We start from the raw sequence: 16,918 nt of genomic DNA, 5'->3' as shown, positions 1-16,918 counted from the left end.
TGTTCAAACTTATTCCCTGGGACTGAAAATCCCTCCCCTAGGGTCAGCCCTGTGTGTCCTGTTGCCGGATAAGATAGCTGAAGGTTCTCATAGAAGAAGCTGGTCCTCCAACATTACCCTGTCTGCATTAGTCTGTTTTCCATCTGTAAGAAAACAACTGGAGCTGGGTTAATATATTTATCTAGAAGTCCAAGGGCTTGGTGTGGATTTTGCTCATCTTTGGTGAGGGTCTCCTTGGCTGTATTGTACCTATTACATGGTAGGTGGTACATGGAGGAAACACATGCACAAAGGAGAGGTCACAGCATGAACAGGAATCAGGAAAATAGGAAAATGGTCCAGCCTTGCACTTTTATAGCAGTCTATACACAAGAAAATTAACTAGGGTCCCATAAGAATTACATCAGTTACTTAGAAGAACAGAGTCCCCAGTGACATAATTACCTTGTACTAGGCCCCTCTTAAAGATTCAAGCACTTTACAGTGTCATCACTCTAAAAAGATCAAGCTTCTAACACCTGAAAACTTGGGGGGCACACAAACCATGATCAAAGCATGTGCTGTATGCTTTGGTTTGGAGGTGTGTCCTCCAAAGACTATGGTGTTGAGGCTCCCCAAGGTGATGCTTTGGGGAAGTATTTTGGATCTTAAAGGGTAGTATCCTGGTTACCTTTCTATTGTTATAACAAACACCATGTCCAAGGTAACTTTTAAAAGAAAATGATTATTGGGGGCTTACAGTTTCATAGGATGAGTCTATGACCATTATGGCAGGGAGCGTGGCATGCAGGCATGGCACTAGAGCAGTATCTACGAGCTCACATCTTGATCCCAAGCCTGAGGCATGGAGAGAGCTAATCAGGAACAACATGCCCTTTTGAAATCTCAAAGCCTGCCCCCAGTGGCACACCTTCTCCAGTGAGGCCACACCTCCTAATCCTTCCCAAATGGTTCTAAGTATTTGAAATGTGAGCCTATGGGGGCCATTCTCCTTCAGCCCACCACAGGTGGTATGTATCTGATAGAAATTTCTAGGCTATTGGTTATTGTTATTACCATCTGTGGCTTATGGATAAAGAAGCATAAGGTACTGTTAGGCTTTAGCAAGTCTAAGGTTCTGCTGATGACATCATTAGGACCTTAGCTTGTCTTCTCTCTACTTTCTTTATGACCCACAAGCTGAGTTTTCTCTACTCTGAGTTCCTGCCAAGGTGTTGTATCTTTATTAGAGGCCCAAAGTGATGCAGCACTTTTTGTGACTGAAACCTCTGGAACCATGAACCGGAGTTAGCCCTCTCTATGTTTGAGATGTTTGCTGCAGGCCTTTCAGTACAGTATCAGAGTGGACCATATAGCATCCTCATTCTCCATGAAATTATAACTCATGTTTCAGTACCTTGAAAAGGCTTGACAGGGACCCAGAGAGTCTACGAGCCACCATCTCAGCCATTTTGTCATTTGAAGGAGAACTGTAAATAAATAAAGAGTCAACAACTGTAGGGATTCTGAGACCCAGAAATCCTTTGGGGGTAGAGGCAGGGTCTTCTGTAGCTCAGTCTAGCATCAAACTTACCTTGTAGCTGAGGATGATCTGGAACTCCTGGTCCTCCTGCCTCCACTTTCCGAATACCAGGATGTGTGCCATCATACCCAGTTTATCACATGGTTCCGATGGAACCCAGCCAGGGCTTCACGCATGCCAAGCAAACACTGTACATTTCACGAGTCACATCCTCAGCCTGAAATTCCTCCCTAAAGGAACTCCAAAAGTAAACTCTGGAGAAGCTGGTGTTGTGGCCTTAATTCTGCATGGAAGGAAAGGAATGCAGATTCTTTTTATAGAAGTTAAGGGTTCAGCTGTAGGAGTTGGACAAACCTGGCTTTGAACTTCAAACCCTCAAGCTCTGAGTAAGTCACTTAATCACTTTGTCTCATCTTTTCATTTGCAAAATGTGGCTAATAGAATACCCGTATCAGAGGTTAACTGTGAGAATTGAGTTGGCTAATGGATTTATAAGGCACTTGTACTGGTAACTCCTTAGTAACTGAAAGTAATTCATATTATCACACCACCCCAGTGGCTTCAAACATATTTTAATTGTTATCAAATAATGAATAGGAACTAAAGAATGTTTATTCAGTATATTTAAGATGATAGTATAAAGCATGAATATTCATTACTTATTTTTTAAAAAGAACACTAATGGTGCCCATGAATTGCCAGTATATTCATCTGTGCTCACACATACATTTACAAATATTTCTCACATAATATAATGGATGAGTTTCCCTTCTGGCCAATCCTGTTGCTACTCACCTGACAGGTTAATTATTGTCTTGACTTCTATGTTGATTATTGTCTTATACGGTCATTGTCTATGTTTATATTTGTAAACAATAAAGATCTTTAGCTTTGAATGGTTTATGTATTTTAAAATACAGCTCAGATAGTACTTGCTTTCAGTCCTTAATCTGTGTTCCTGAGGTTTGGCCTTGTTGCATATTTACCCAATCTACTGTAAGTAGACACGGTCGCTTTCTTTGGGGGTATGATGGGAAATGCTGCTGTAAATATTCCCTACAAGTCTCCTAGCACCTGTATTCAAAGATTCTTATGGACTCTGTGAAAAATGGACAGGTCATAGGTCACAGGACGTGTGTTTCTGTTGTTGTTTGCTTTGATTTTTTTTTGAGACAGGGTATCTCTATGTAGCCCTGGCTGGCCTGGAGCTCACTGTATAGACCAGGCTGGTCTTGAATTCCCAGAGATCTACCTGCCTCTGCCCCACAAGTGCTGAGATTAAAGGCGGGCATGTGCTACCATACCTGGCAGATATGTGTATTTTTTAGTTTACCAATAATTCCAAAGCTTTGGCCAGGTTGTGTTCCTTCCAGTCCTAGAGCCCCTGTGACTCCTGCACCAATATTGCCAGATTTGTTCTTTGCTGCACAGTGGCCGTAGGCTAAGGATCGCATTGTGAGCTGTGCCATGCCCTCCTTACCAACGAGGTTGCAGTCTTTCCATTTGTGTATTGCTCGTTCAGTCTTCCCCTTTTGTAAAGGATGTATAGAAGTCTTTGCTTAGTTTTGATTTGTGAGGTTTTTATATTTATGGCTACAAAGCTGTGGTTTCTTTATATTTGCTGCTTTTCTTTTTAAAATTTATCTGTCTATTTATATTTTGTGTGTGTGTGTGTGTGTGTGTGTGTGTGTGTGTGTGTGTGTGTGTATGCCTATGTTAGTTTATGTGTACCATGTGTGTTTGGGAGCCCAAAGAGCCCAGGAAAAGGTACTGGATTCCCTGGAACTGGAGTGATAGATAGTTGTGAGCTTCCATGTGGATACTGGGAACTGAACCCAGGTCTTCTTTTTTTTTTAATTGAAAATAATTTTTAACACTATATTCTGATCATATTTTCCCTCCCCCATCTCCTCCCAGATCTTCCCCAACTCCCCACCCTTTCAAATCCATCTCTTTTCTCTCTCATTAGAAAGCAAACAGGCATCTACATCATCATCATCATCATCATCATCATCATCATCATAATAATAATACCAGATTAGGACAGAACAAATAAATAGTGGAGGAGCCAAAGAAAAAGTATAAGAAACACTTGCTGTGGTGGTTTGAATGTTATTGGCCCCCATAATCTCATAGGGAGTGACATTATTAGGAGGTGTGGCTTTGTTGGAGTGGGTATGGCCTTGTTGGAATGTGTGTCACTGTGGGGATGGGCTTCGAGGTTTCCTATGCTAGGATACCACCCAATGTCTCAGTTGACTTCCTGTTGCCTGCAATATGTAGGACTCTCAGCTACCTCTCCAGCACCATGTCTGCCTGCACCATGCCATGCTCCCTATCATGATGATAATGGACTGAACCTCTGAACTGTAAGCGAGTCCCAATTAAATGTTTTTCTTTACAGGAGTTGCTGTGGCCATGGTGTCTCTTCACAGCAATAGAAACCCTAACTAAGACACTTGCACACACAGAAATCCCATAAACACACACACACACACACACACACACACACTAATATATAAGAAAAAGATCTGTAAAGTAGAAAAACATCCAGCAAAGCGTTATAAGACAAAACCATGAACTTCTGGTCCTCCTGCCTCCTCCTTCCAAGTGATGGATTACAGACGCACACACAGGCTGTCCAGTGCTGGGGCTCAAATAGAGCCTTATGCCTACTAGGCAAGCTCTCCACTAGCTGAGTGCCATCATCCTGCCTTGTTCTTGCTATTTTGTTATAGGTGAGGAGGCTTCCCTGTACCTTGTCATTTGTGGGTCTCATGACCATTCTAAGCCTTTTCATACAAATCAGATTGTCAAGTTCCACCAAAAAAAAAAAAACAAAAAAAACCCTTAATTTTGACTGGGATTACATTAAATATAATAGCTCAGTTTGGGGAATTACCAGTTTTTGCCAGTGGCTTTTTTGATTCTTGACCATGTATAACTGTAATGAATTAGGCCTTTAAAAATATTTTAGAAGGGGCTAGAGAGGTGGCTCAGCAATTAGGAGAACTTCCTACTTTTTCATAGGACCCAAGTTTGAATTCCAGCACCCACATGGTGGCTCAAGCTGTCTGTAACTCCACTTCCAGAGGATTGATGCCTTCCTTCTGCCTGCATGGACAAGCTGAGACACACATGAGGTACACAGACGTACATGGAAGCAAAACATACAATTTTAAAAATTAGAGGAATAATAATAGCATTAATAATAATATCTTTATGAGAGCCAGGCATGTTGGGTCACTCTAACCCCAGCATTTGGGAGGTGGGGCAAAAGGATCAGGAGTTCAAGGCCAGCCTAGGAGATAGTGAGACTATCACAAACAAAACATATCCTTAGGAAGCTTTGCAATTTTCTTCATAAATATTGTGTCCATGTTTTACTACGGTTATTCTTAGTTCCCTGGAAAATCTTTTGTTTTTTTATATACAGTTTATATATGTAAAATGTTTTAAATCAGATTTGTTACCTACCTTGCTGCTAGAGTATAGAGTGGATACTGACTTTTGTATTCTTTTCTTAGTCCAGTTAAATTCTTAATAATTCAAATAATTTATATATCAATTATTCTGGAATTTCTATACAGATAATTTTTATCAGAAATAATTAAAATTATTTTTTCTAAACTTTCAGTTTTTTTTACCTTATCTCATTATATGTTAGTACCTTCAGCACATTTGAATGAAATTCTTTCACTGTTTGCCATCAGATATTTATGCTTATTATAGAGTTGTGTGCAAATATTGCTTAAGAGATAGAGGATGTTTTCTTATTCTTCATTTGCTAAGAAATGCTTTTTTGGTTTGGTTTGGTTTGGTTTGGTTTGGTTTTTTGAGCCAGGGTTTCTCTATATAACAGCCCTGACTGTCTTGGTAGCATGAGCTACCAACACCCAGAAGAAATGTTTTTATTATTCAAAAAGATACTGAATTTCATATAATGGTTTTTCTGCATCTACTGAGATAATTGTATGACTTGACTCCTTTAATCTATGAATATCGTAATGATATTTTTAAATGTTAAACTATCCATGTCTTCTTATAATAATTCCCTTTTGATTATGATAAGCTAACTTCTTATGGATTTCCTCGGCCAATTTTTAAAAGGATTTTCTATTTATGTTTATATTCAAAATAGACCTGTAATTTTCTTTGTTCTTATATCCCATCATATTTTTAAAATTTCTGGTTAGGCTGGGCCCAAAATGATATGGAATGCCCCTTCACGCTGACATGCTCTGCCATGAGCAATTTGTGTAAGGTTAGACTTTTTATATTAAGATTACATTAAGGAGCAGCCCACCCAGATGTCCTATGAGTATCTGCAGGTCAAGAGTCATGAGGTAAACAGCCTTCTTCTTAGGTCCAGCTTCCTATCAAAGGCAAATTTAATGGGCACATTTGTTACATCATTACTCAGCTCAGGCACAATGATGGCCTCTGTAATCACTAAATCAAAACACTGCTCAAGAGGAGGCTTCAACTTAAACCAAGTTCCTTTGAGAATATGTAGGCAAGTTTTATTATTTTTTATTTTATGTGTATGAGTATTTGCCGGCACGCATGTAAATGAACCATGTATGTGCCTGGTGCCCACAGAGGCTAGAAGAGGGTGTCAGATCCCAGAACTGTTGTCACAGATGGTTGTAAGTCTACATATGCGTGCTGGGAACTTAACTGAAGAACAGCAGGTACTCTCAACCACTGAGCATCTCTCCAGATCCATTTCTCATCATGCTATTACAGTGTGCTGTGTGAATGTTAGAGGTTGTTACTCCTGAGTAGATGACTGCCTCTGTGAATGGTTTGTGTCCAGGTCTTTTCGGTTTCCACTGTTGTGAAAAGAAACATGACCACCTGGAAAACCTTCCCCAGGTGGGAGGGCTAGGGATCCTTGCAGAGGAAGGTGTTTCAGAAGATCTGTGTCCTCTGCTCCGGAGAGGTGGGTGTTTTTAGTTGAAAACACACCTGAAGGTGTCCACATACCATAAAGATCCAAACTTGTGTTTGAAAAGTCACTTTCTTGTGCTTTGTCTGACACCTGATGGTTTCGTAGAGGTGCTCTCGGCTGGTGCCCTCACTAAGAGATAGTGCATGAGAAAGTTTGAGTGTGTACTCTACTTAAACAGGGAAAAGCCAAACTTCAGATCAGTGACAAAACCACTGGAGAGTTATGTAACCCGATTGTCTCAGGACAAACAGGGAGGGACAGGGAGCCGGGAGTTAGTGTTTAAAGGATACAGACTTGCCAGATGAAGAGTTCTGAAGACTAGAGAGATATAGTTCAGTCAGTAAACCGACTGCTGTGAAAACATAAGCACTTGAGTTCAGCCTCTAGAACCCACATAGGAAGCTATATGTAGGAGCTGGAGAGATGGCTCAGTGGTTAAGAGCACTACTGGCTGCTGTCCTAGAGGACCAGGGTTCAATTCCCAGCACCCACATGGTGGCTTACAACTGTCTATAACTCCAGTTCCAGAGTATCCAAAACCTTTTCTGGCCTCTGCAGGCATTACACACATGTGGGGCATAGACATGCAGGCAGGCAAAACGTCCATACACATAAAATGTTTTACAAGGCCATGTGTGATAGTATGTCTTTGTAATCCCTGCATTGAGAAGGTGGAGACAGGCAACTCCCCACTGGCCAGTTAGCCCAATCAATGAGTTCTAGACCCTGTCTCAAAAACAAGGTATATATAGCACCTGAGGAACAATAACTGAGGTTGACCTCCAGCCTCTGTATGCACACACGCAAATTCTGGAGATGGATGGTGCTATCTATGGTGGCTCAGCATTGTGAATATACTTGAATGCCACTGAACCATATACTTAAACATAGCCAAAATGGCAAATTTTAGACTTTATATGTTTTACTGCATTTACTAAAACAACAGCTTTCTTGACTTTGATTGTTGATGTACTTGGGTATAGGATGGTTTCCAGTAAGTCCTTAGATGACTAAGGACTCTTGGTGTCTGGATCATTAAACCAGTATTCTTTCAGACTAGGCTTGCTGAGCCAAGGTGACATATCCCACACACTGTCCTGACATATGTCACCTTTCTGTGAGGTTTGGGTATTTGGTGAGGTCTTTGGTAAGCTGGGGTGCTTGTTAGGAGTAGGACCCCAATCCACTGACCAGTGAATGGCTAAGAGGCCAACAGGGTTTCCAACCAAAGACTGGGAAGACTATAAGTGTTTGTAGCTGTGTTTATTTTGGGGGTGGGGATGAGGTGTTCCTTCCTGGATGGCCAGAAGCAGCCAGCCCCTCTGTGATGGGTGGTGCTCCCTACACCTGTTTCCCATGTTCACATAGTCAGGCACTTCTGGTTTAAATTCCTCAAGTAAGCCAGGTGGTGATGGCGTACACCTTTAATTCCAGCACTTGGGAGGCAGAGGCAGGAGATCTCTGTGAATTTGAGGCCAGCCTGGTCTACAGAGTGAATTCCAGGAAAGGCGCAGAGCTACACAGAGAAACCGTGGGTCTGCAGTGCCTTGCCCAGATTGCTCTGCACACCAGAAACCTGAGCATCGTGTACTGCGAGCAGCTGGATCCCACAGCCATGCACAGCAGCCTGGCAGCCTTGGGGAGAGTCATGCACGTGTCTGCCTAGTCCTTCTGTCCCCCCTTTTGTTTTCCCTTGGCACTCTCTGTGATTGCTTGGCCAAGGGCCTTCCTTCCCTTCCCTTTACAAACCTGAGGACAACTTCTCTGCCTCCCTCTTGCTCTGTCCCCTTTTAATGCCTCATGCCATCCAGTCAGAGAGCCCTTAGGAAGGAGCCCTGCCTGTGTGTGCAGACCCTGTTGTTCTGAGGGTAGCACGGCATTCAGTGACTCCCTTCGTTAAAGCAGGAATTGAAGAGGATCGAACTGACGGCAGCGTGATGCCAGAGGTGTTTTCAGTCCGAACTGGGCAGGTCATTTTCATGGCTCCAGAGTACTAATTCAAAGTGAGATCAGTTACTGAAACAGGAACCAATGATGAGGCAAACTGTAGCACCATAGGTGATTTTGTCAGTGTTTGTTTTAAAAATACTTGTAGACGGCTGAGGGTGTGTTCCAGTTTATTGACTCTTTGAACTGAGAGGCAAAATGTAAGTAATAGGGTCTATCATAAAGAAGAGGCAGGCTTAGGATCACAAGGGTGCAGCCACATCATCAGGCTTGCAACTGTCCCCAGCCCCATCCTTCCCAGGGCAGGATAAGAGGCAGCTAAGCCCCGAAAAACCAGCTCCTGACACATTCTTTGGCACTAAGAGTCTTTGTTTTACCAAATCATTGTGGTCTTGCTGTTCTGGGTCAGCTGACCTGGGAGTGTGGGGAGACAGTGCAACTCTGTCGCTTGCTGACAACTGAGACCAGAGAGAGAGAAGGGCCAATGAGCTTCCAGATGTCTCCTAGAGCAGTGGAGGGTGTCAAAATGGTCGTGTTTGTAGAACTTCCTTAGCAGTTCAATAGCTCACATCTGTCAGTGAGCCCTTGGGTAGACCAGAGAAGCTGCTACCTGAAGAGAACCTAGCCCTCAGGCACGCTGTTGGCAGCTGACCAGGAGGCAGATTGCATCTGGGTGTGTGACAGGACCAGGTATCCAGATTAACCCCTTGAAAGGCTGAGAATAGCCTATGAGCTTTCGTGTATCAGCAAAGATTTTTGGATCTGAAATTTAAGTTTGATGCCCATTTGAGTAGGCATGATGCCAGACTCTCCCAGCTATTGAACCTGATTTTCATTTACCTGTTCTGGAAAACATCTGAATCTTCATTCCTAAAGAGAACTTACTAAGCCCATTCAGGATCCCTGCATGTCCACATGCTAGTGGGACAGTTGCTCAGTGCTCTCCTGACTCAAGGGAGGACCATGAGATAGCTGCCACTCTGAAAGATGCCCCAGACTGGGAGGCTGTGGCTGCCCAGTGCACCCTCACCATAGCTATGTGGGCAACACTAGGCAGAGTTCTAGCACAACCCTCAGAAAGTGCTCAGGAGGTCTCCCTGGAAAGGCAGGAGGTGCCATACGTTCCTTACCACAGCTAGCGTGCCCCCAATTGTGAGCTTAATGTGAATGGGTGTGCAGAATGCCTACCTATCTTGGGAACTAAAAGGCACGCTCCCAAGAGTCATTGGAGGCGAGTGTGGTGCATACCAATAGTTCCATCTTCTCAGGAGCCCAAGAGTTTGGAACCAGCCTGGGCAACGTAGCAAGCCCTCAATTCTAAATTAATTAATTAATTTCTCCTGGGAATGAATAAGCACGGGAAGAATTTCCGAAGTACAAGGACCATAGGAGCTCTTTCCTGGGCAGTTGTTTTTCTTTTCTTTTCAAACAGACCACTGACAGTCTGTCTGTCTGTCCTCCATTAGGGTAGAGAGCTATAAAACAGCAGTGCTTTTTCAACTTAACTTTATACCCACATTACACGGGAATCTAGCAGTGTATGGTTTCCAACTTGGGGGCGGCAGGTAGAAGAGAGAGAGATTCTGTTTTTCACAAGAATCTTTCCAGTAGATTCTGCAGCTACACATCTTGGTCTATACTCAGAGTAACAAAATATTCAGAGATCTGTTAAGGTCTTTTCTAACTTTGCATTAAAAACTTGTATCTTCTTTTTCTACTGAGATCATAAATAAGAGGTCATATATGTTAGTAGTAGTTAGGTAAACCAAATGATCTATGAAATTATTTCCTGGGTAACAAATGAATAACCAGATTATTTGAGTGTCATTTACTGACTCTTTGCAGTGAGTGAGAACTCAAGGGATATTTGATATGTATTAACAGTCACGTGTGTGACCTAGCTGACATCTCATTCCTTCCAGCTGTTGATGAAGGGGAATGAGAAGGCTGTGTCTCAGCCTTTGCCCCATACAGCTGTAAGCCAGCATCACGGGCTGCCTGGTGGGGATTAGTCACAGGAGCTAAACTCAGAACCACAGGCTAGTTTTTTGCTCATGTGTTTGTTTGTTTGTTTCTCTGGCATTCGTCCATTAAGAAAGCCCAGCCAGGTCAACTATGGCTCCAAACAGCACATAGTAGGCCTAGAAATGTTGAAGACAGTCAACAGAGGAAGAGTTCATTCAGGCTGCATTGGACCCTTCAGAAGGGTTGGCTGGCTGGATTTGAAGACATGCTTCTCCTGGACAGGGCTGGCTGCACATGGCCTGCTTCGCCTTCTCTTTCAGAACACCTGTTTCCAAATGACTCATCTGTCTTTAAATCTTCATCTCTCTCCTCATCACTACATTGCTTTGCATTTCTCATATCGCTCGGATCAGTTGGCTCGGCTGCCAACCCGTCTTCTCTATTTAAAATTTCTTTTGAGCACACTTGCCCCACCCCCTCTACACCCCCACCTCTGCTGATCTAGTCTCTCCTTTGCCTCACGTCACAGGCACGCTTTCCTTCAGGGCCTTGGCAGCAGCCCTGCTCCATCTCTCCAGGTGGGCGCCCAGCTCTGAAAAGGGGGGCAGGGGGTGGATAGCCAGGGTTCTGTGGATCTGTGCCCACTGTAGCAAATCTCCCAGGCTGCTCTGCACAGCTGCTTCTGCAGTCAGTAGATAAGCAAAGGGGTTCCTGACATGAGGGGTCTAAGAGTTCACAGAGCCACACAAGATCCCAGTGTTCAGGTTCCTAGGATCTCATTTCTAAATCAGCTGCCCTGAATGCAGCCCTCACAACTAGTTAGTGCAGGCTTAGATGATTATTATGCATGTTTCCTCCTCGAGGCACTCAACAAGCTAGAGGGTATTAGAGCCTCAGATGTTCCAGTTTTTAAAAAAATCTTAGAGAGACAGAGACAGAGACAGTATACGAGAACATAGGCTGGGTGGCTCAGTGCATATATGAAGATTTTGAGGACCTGTAGTGGAAAGGACCAGCTTAGATGCCAGTTGTTGCTTTCTGTGTTGTATGAGACAGGGCCTCTTGTTTTCCACTGCATACTCCAGCCTAGCTGACCAATGATCATCTCAAGATCTTCCTGTCTCTGCCTCCCATCCCACTCTAGGAGTCCTGGGTTTACAGACAGGTGCCATCACCTCTGGCTTTATGGGGGTTCTGGGGATCCAAACTCAGGTCCTCATGTTTACACAGCAATTACTTTACCCACCAAGCCATCTCCTGAGCCCCCACTGAGAATTCTTGATCAGAAAGTTTTGTGAGGTATATTGTTTCTGAATTTTGAAATATGCACCTTTTAGCTTTATCTTTCCCCCAGCCCCAAGTAGGGACTTATAGGAGTGGACTCAGGAGAAAGGTGAACAAGAGTCACATACAGTGGGCGGGGCAGATTCCCGAGGGTCAGAGCATCATCCCAGGAATGGTTCCCAGATGGCCAGCCTGCCCTGATATGTGCCACTTAGACACATTTCCTGTGAAGAGCAATGGCATTTCACAATACCACATGGCCTAGCTCCTCACTGGGACAGTTGTAGGTCCTTTCTAAGCCCTGCCCTAAGCCAGACACCATCTTCATTCCAAGAACTATCTTAGAATTCTTTGAAAAAATCCGAAGTAGGGTAAAATATTATTTAATGAATTTTAATGAAAAGTAAAAGTTTGAGTAACTAGGGCAGTCAGATACCTAGAATTTTATATGTATTAGACTTTGGGATGAAAGGCAAATCACTAATACATGTACACAAATGTGACTGTCCTTTAATGATTTTTTTTTTTCCGAGACAGGGTTTCTCTGTGTAGCTTTGCTCCTTTCTTGGAAATCACTTTGTAGACCAGGCTGGCCTCGAACTCACAGAAATCCGCCTTCCTCTGCCTCCCAAGTGCTGGGATTAAAGGTGTGCGTCACCACTGCCCGGCCTTTAACGAATCTTGTATGTGACATTCTAGGAGCAGAACCCCAGCATCCCACTCCTCAATTCAAGGCGACAGCATGGTCCTCACTGGGCTGGAGGTTCTCAGAGGGCTAGGGACTGAGCCTTATGCCACACTGTATTCCCCCTGGTCTTACATTTGGGGGTTTTAAATATTTGGCAGTAGACTAGACAGCACTATACCCACCTCTTCATTAGTGTCATTGTAAGATTTGAAATCGTCCTCTGCTTCTCATTCAGTGCCTTAGAGTCAGATAGATTTAGAGTTCAGTGTCTATGATGTGAGTTTGGGCAGATTAACTCTCTGCCTAATTTGCAGGGTTGTTGTGGAATCGGTGATTAAATATTTCAAGCGTCTCACAGCTGCTGCTGTTGTTATTATTTTACTTGTCTTGGAAGCATACATTTCCTGGCTTATAATTTGTTATCCTGCAGTTGTGAGCTCTTGTGGTTGTGGCAATTGTGTTGTGTTGGGTGGGGGTTACTCCAGTTCTTAAGGCTGAAGAGGTGCTGCTTGGCATGCACTCTGAAGGATGAGTGGGTGCTTGAGAGGCCAAAATGTATGGCTTGAAAAGAAATTTGAACAACAGAGCGCTCGTGCAAAGCCCCAGGAGCATGAAGACTAGTGAGGTGAGGGAGGAGTTGGCCATGGCTTGAGCTGGGTTCCAGAGGATAGCCTGGGAACAAACCAAGGTGGCAAGAACCAGATCACAACAGGCATGTAGAAGATTCTAAATCTTAATCATTACTGATGAGGTCTCTTTTACTTTTCTCCTTGCTGTAGCCAAAGTGCCTGACAGGAAGCCACTTATGGAAAGATGCAGAAGGTAGACCAGATTTCTGTGAGCTCAAGGCCAGCCTGGTCTACAGAGCAAGTTCCAGGACAGCTAGAGCTGTTACACAGAGAAACCTTGTTTTGAAACACCCCCCCCCCCAAAAAAAAAGAGGCAAGATGCAGATAACAGAGAGAAAGCAGAAAGCATGGTAAGAATAGGAAGTGCTGGTTGGTCTGTACTCAAATCAGAATGCCTGAGGGATGAATATTCTCCATTTGCTTTCCCTGTTTTATTCAGATAAGGACCCCAGCTTATAGGACGGTGCCCCAGATGTAGGATGGGTCTTCACACCCCAGTTAAACCAATCTAGAAACAGACCTGCTGAGATTTGTCTTGTAGGTCATTCTAGCTCCTGTCAAGTTGGCCATGGAAATTAACCATCACAGAATTGGGTTGGTGTTTTAATGTGTTCTGTTCTTCATTAATTTTGACTTGTTTTCAATGGGTCTCTGAACAAAATATGTTTTAAATAAGATTATTGAACTTTGAACCAAGTCTAGGAAGTACATGGCTTTTGACGTTAAGTCATGGCATGCCAGCCTGTTCTTACCCATGATATTCCCTCTTCTGCTCACTGCAGCAGGCTGACAGGCATGTACTGTGTCCAACACTGTATCCTAAGCTTTCTCATCACTTGTGTTGTTTTTCTTGCATTGGGATTTCCACAGTGAATTGAATTTATAATATCTTTGGATTCAGCAGCGTCAGACTAATGCAAGTCATTGTGTGTTCCGTGTTTCTGTGCCAGCATTACTTGCTTCCTGCCAGATGTTTTCAGCAGCCTGTTTCTGGAGAGATGATAAGCATCGGTTCTGTTTTCACGGCTCTTTCCTGCCTTGTAAAGCGCTGAAGTTCAGGAAGAGGGTGACGAGGCAGTGCCATCCCCCTGCTCTCCTTGTGCATTCACAGCCAGCGAGTGTGTGTGAGCACAGGCCCGCACAAGATGCACACACGCACAGGCCCGCAGGAGAGCTAGCTGCCTGTGTTCTTGGCTCCCCAGCCCTTCCCTCTGCCAGGTTCTTTCTCGCTATCCCCACCGCCCTCCCTCCCAGTGCCTTTCCCGTCATGCGTGTGAGCATTTCCACCACTGTTCTTCCTGTCTGCTTCTCTTAAATCCAGCCCACACCTCTCAGCTCCATGTCCCGAGTCAAGTGTTTAAAAGCTGTTATTTCATGTTAATTAGAAGTTCTTTCCCAGCCAGGAACCCTTCACAGAACTGCTCCCTCAAGCCAAGGCATCAAGATGCACCCTGGCATTTGTACTTGGGGATAATGTAGAAGGAATCATGGCTAACTGCTACTAAACAAGGAAACATTCTCACCCACTCCCGGACCTTTCTATATGCCTGGCCAAGCCATAAGACCTTGGTTTGCTCTTACCCATAAACCCAGCCACCTACAGCATCTGAGAGACCTGTAGGCTCCACAGTCCTAGGAGAACTCTCTCCTGGTCACAGTTGCTTGGCAGTCACCCTCACTTAGAAGATCCCATGGGGCTCCAACCAGAACCTGCTGCTTCCCCCTAACATGTTGGATTTGGGTAGAAAATTCTCGACTCATGTAGGCTTCAGCAGGAGTTAGCTTCTGGTCCTTTTTAAACACTCTTGAGACCCCCCTGCATGGCTGCCAGTATCTGGAGGTGGCCCGAGTGGGCTTCAAGGGAATTTCCATCCCTTCAGATATGGTGGGTCGGAGCTAAGCCCCACACTCGCATCTGGTCTTCCTCTCTGTGCCCGCTGCTTGCAGGTCAGAGACTGTGGCCTTCTCCTCACCTGGCCACTGCTGCCTCCGCCCAGGTTCTGCACTGCTAACCAAAGCTTGAGGAGGAGCTTTCTGACCTAACACTTCCCTGGGAGCCACCAGCAAGCCCCCTCAGGCTTCCTGTGCTCTGTTGGGAGATGGTGGCAGAGCCAAGTTTGGCTAGTGCCAGGGCAGGCTGCTCCTGTCCCATCTTTCACCAGCAGGGACTTCCTGCTCTAGGTACCATGAAGGCGGACATTATATCACAAGAGGCTGAAGAACTCTCCTATATCTCATTTAGACTACTTGAAATGCATGTCTTGGTCTCCCATGGGTTACAGAGAAAGCTGTTGGTGAACAGATGTAATGAAAGGGCCAATGAACAGAGAGCAGTCACAGTCACGGGCACTGTGGAGGGGAGGTCATGCACTCCAAAATGCAACTGGCCAGAGGGCACAGCCTTCAATGTAGAGAAATAAGTACTACCTACCCAGAAAGGTGATTACAGAGACGACACTACCTGTGTGTTTAAGTGCCACATGCAGGCCTGGCACATAGGAGGCCTTCAGCAGTCTGCAGCTGCCCCCCACCCCCCTGTCTTTATTAACAACCTGCAGCTGCTAGAGTCTGTGCCAAGAAGATAAAACAAGAAAGTGGTCATGGAAAGGCTTACTTGACAAGGTTAGTTTATCTGAACTGTAGAAAAATCTGAGGGCTGGCAAGTCCTGGAGTTGGGATCCAGAATCCAGCATACCCAGCTGAAGGAGAGGCAGCAGCTGGTCAGCTCTACAGAAGTAGAGGGTGTATGGCACATGACCGGATAGTGAGGTGAGAGCTTTGAAGGACTAGTGAAGGCATTTTGACTCACTTTGGAAATAGTAAGGAATGATGGCCACTTCTCTAGCTGGGACTAAATGCAACCATTAGATGGACCTATAACAAGGTTTCTGAGAGCTGAAGGAGTAGACCAGGGAAATCTGGTCTGTGCTAGAACCTTCTCAAGGGTAGTGTGATGAGGCCAGGGGTTACAGGAGCTGCAGTCAGTTCTCTGACGTCCACATGGAGGACAGTTTGGAGCAGACTCTGTCAGAGGCCTAAAGAAGGGAGATTCTTCAGCTTAGCACTCAGGTCTAGATGCCACGGGTGGTGACATCAAGAATAAGGAAATACTTCAATGACTGTGGAGGGACTCAAAATCCAGAAGTCTAGCCAGTAAATAGCTGGGCTAGACAGGTCCCAAGAAGAGCCTGCACCATGGTCCTCTTGCCTATGTGACCAGGTAGACTGGCCTGCAACTCAGTGTATAGAAACTAATAGTCATCCCCCTGCCTCAGTTTTCTGCATGCATAGGTTACCACATCCAGCTCTGCAAGCTCTCAAAGCTTCTGAGAGAGTGAGCATTCTTCTGGAGGGCTCTCTGCAGATATTTATACCACCTGAGTCATATCTCCTGTGTAATCTTATAAATAAACCAAGGTTCACTCTTAATGAATTTCTGGAGTTTCGTAAATAAATTGGCTTAGTTCTTAAAAGCATGTTTTTAATAAAATCTCTGTGTTCTGAATAAAATTGGCCACTTCAGTGCTTTTAACCTCACCACAGTCCGTCATGCTGTGCTTACATTTACCTCCATGGGGAGACTTGCACAAGGCCACAGGTTGATCAGCGAGGTCCAGAAGCCTTGACTCTGCAGCCTCTGCTTCTCCTAGCCCCTGCAGGTGCATGGCTGGTCCAGGCTAAGATGAGTGCAGTTCAGGGCTGACACAGGTCTAAACCACATGGGGTCCTGGGGCTGAGAGGGGCAGTGGACACAGCCTGGTACTAACCGAGGAGCTACGTCCAATTGAGAACCATTCACAAAGGAAAAACTAGTTTCTCCAAGGGAGTCTCACTGGGTACACAAGCCACACTTAAGGGCAGGCCCGGTGCCCAGCAGTAGATGGCCAACACAAAGTGAACTCAATGGTATTTTTAGAAGGCTTTTGTCT

The 16,918-nt window shown here is 44.7% G+C and overlaps 1 protein-coding gene across 5 annotated transcripts in view; it reads left to right on the top strand.

Annotated features, from left to right (window-relative positions):
* Ttc7b (tetratricopeptide repeat domain 7B) overlaps positions 1-16,918 on the top strand; it is a 214,079-nt gene that overhangs the window by 140,135 nt on the left and 57,026 nt on the right. The window lies entirely within an intron of this gene.

The sequence above is a fragment of the Onychomys torridus genome, chromosome 14, assembly GCF_903995425.1.
Source record: "Onychomys torridus chromosome 14, mOncTor1.1, whole genome shotgun sequence".
Taxonomy (NCBI): Eukaryota; Metazoa; Chordata; class Mammalia; order Rodentia; family Cricetidae; genus Onychomys; species Onychomys torridus.
Note: the sequence above shows the minus strand (reverse complement) of the source record. Positions and strands in the feature narration are given on the sequence as shown.